Source organism: Tupaia chinensis, unplaced genomic scaffold (genome assembly GCF_000334495.1).
Source record: "Tupaia chinensis unplaced genomic scaffold, TupChi_1.0 Scaffold000548_1, whole genome shotgun sequence".
Lineage (NCBI taxonomy): Eukaryota > Metazoa > Chordata > Mammalia > Scandentia > Tupaiidae > Tupaia > Tupaia belangeri.
The window spans coordinates 1,793,253-1,795,683 of record NW_006160060.1 but is presented as its reverse complement, the minus strand read 5'-3'; the positions used below and the strand labels follow the sequence as shown (position 1 = coordinate 1,795,683).

The following is a 2,431-nucleotide window of genomic DNA, read 5'->3' as shown; positions in this document are numbered from 1 at the left end:
GGAGCAAGGGGCCCGGGCCCTCAGCCTGTGAGAACCTGCCCTGAAAGTCCAGGGACAATACGTGCGCTCACGGCCCATCCTGGCAGGTAGTCCCAGAGGCAGACTGGGTGCAGCCGGCCAGGGAGAGCTGCGGATCACCCAGCCTCACAGGCCAGGCACATCTGCTCTGTCTTAGGGTGCTTCTCAGGGCTGCTTGAGCCTAGCCCACCTTGCAGGGTGCCACGGCTGTGAACGGGGCCTGAAGTGGGTACACGTGCAAGTCTGCGCTCACGGCCCATCCTGGCAGGTAGTCCCAGAGGCAGACTGGGTGCAGCCGGCCAGGGAGAGCTGCGGATCACCCAGCCTCACAGGCCAGGCACATCTGCTCTGTCTTAGGGTGCTTCTCAGGGCTGCTTGAGCCTAGCCCACCTTGCAGGGTGCCACGGCTGTGAACGGGGCCTGAAGTGGGTACACGTGCAAGTCTGGCTGTGAGGGAGTCCCACTGTCCAGAGAGGGAGGGTGGCGTCCGCCCTCAGGGAGCCGGTTCCCCTAGGGAGTGGCGTGGCCTGCTGTAGGAGGGCACGGTTCTCCTTCCCGCAGGGCCAGCGCACAGCAGAGCTGGGGGGCCCTCCTGTGCCCAGCACTTTTTTTGCTGTCAGGGTGGCAGAAGCTGCCGAGGGGCCGTTCCCTGGTGCCCAGGGACAAGGCGGCCTCTCCTCTTCCCAGTATCTCGAAGCATCCTTAAGAACGGGGGTACTCAGCTGCTAGAATGCCTGGCCTGTGGTGGCGGGTTTCCAGAGTGTTCCCAGGTTAGCTGAGTTCGTGTCCCGGACACTGGAGAATCGGAACTTGGCGCCCTGGGCCATGGCTCAGTCGACTCCCTCAGAGGTGGGAAGTTCGCCCCGTGGCTGCCACACTTCAGCCTGTGGTTTCTTTGCGATGGTGCTGTTCTCAGGAATCGGCCCTGAGGGATCCGTGGCAGCCTCGCTCCCGACTCATCCTGAGGGCCCTGTTCTCAGACTGGCCCCTCCTCCAGCCAAGGCCCTCCAGGCAACCCTCATGGGGCCCCCAGCCCCACCTGCGTGCCCAACCTGTGGCAACGGGCACTACCACAGGTCACTTCCGGCATCCCTCCAGTGACAGGTCCCGCCCGAGGGGGTCCTGCAGCCCGTCCCCTCCCGGGACTGTGTGACGCGGTGACACATCGATCAATTCGTTCACCAAGTTGGGAGCCCAAGCGGAGGCCAACGTGTCTTACCGAGCATCAGGCCGCTGGGGGCCGATGTCCGTCTAGTGGGCTGTGGGCACTGCCAGGAGGGACAGTGGAGCGAAAGGGCTAGGGCGCCTCCCGCCTCCGTGCCGTCTCTGTGCTGGTTACGCTCTGTGCTGGGCGGCCACGGCGTGCTGCATCTCCGCGGTCAGAACGGCCCAGCTTGGCTGAGAGCGGTTTTGAGCTGGCTCCCAAAGGGCACGTTTAGTTCTGGCTGCAGGAGCACACGTGGAGCGGCTGGTGTTCCGTGGGGGACGGCACAGTTCTTCCCAGGAACCAGTTTCGTGGAGGCGTGTTGCGCTAGCCGTCCGTGTCCCAAGCGCAGGAACCTGGAGGGGGTGTAGGCACGGCTGCTCCCGTGTGTGCTGGGTGTCTAATTCCTGACTGCTTGGTGTCCTAGGAGTACACCAGGTGTGCATGGCCACCCCCCCGTTAGACGCAGGAAGGGGTAGGCTCTGCCTGCCCGAGGCCTGCAGCTGGCCAGTGGCACCGGGCTGTCACCGCTCATCCCACCTTCTGGCTGCAGCTCTCCGAGGGAAGCGGCAAGCACGTGCACTGGGCTCCCCGTTAGAGAAGACAGGGACCCACGCTTCATCTGCAAATCCCCTGAGGTGACGGGGTGTGAAGGGGATCTGGCACAGCCTATGCACTCAGAGCGAGCAGAGAAGAAGACTGAGCTGTGGCCTGGGAGGTGCGAAGCATCTGGGCCTGACGACGCACAGGGCTGACGCCTCACGCCACGAGCGAGCGCCGAGTCCCAGCCCTGCGCAGGCTCCTCCAAGCATGCCATGCAGGCGAGACCGTCGGAAGGCTGCAGTGTGCTCCTGGGCTGCAGCCCTGCAGCTGCCAGGGCTCCCCACGAGGGGCTGGGCCTCAGAGACTTGGACCCGGCAGCACCGACAGCTGGGGAACTTGCTGGAGCCCAGGATTAGGTGCACGGAGTCCTGTAGGGCAAGGCTGGCCTGGCTCCCAGGGCACCCAGGAGGACTCAGGGCTTCCTCCTGGGTGAACGTCCCAGGGAGTATCCGGGGACTGCCTGAGACGGCCCCTCCCTGATGGCTTCACATAGCAGAGATTTATTCTGCCACTGCGGAAACTGAGGCACCAGGACCACACTTGCCTGGGGACTCCACCACGGCAGCCTCCCTGTCCCTGACCGCAGGTGGCTCCTTCTCACTGGGT

General features: G+C 64.7%; 1 protein-coding gene across 1 annotated transcript in view; it reads left to right on the top strand.

Moving 5' to 3' along the window:
- Positions 1-2,431, top strand: part of TAFA5 (TAFA chemokine like family member 5) — a 102,163-nt gene that overhangs the window by 70,979 nt on the left and 28,753 nt on the right. The gene's annotated exons all lie outside the window — the stretch shown is intronic.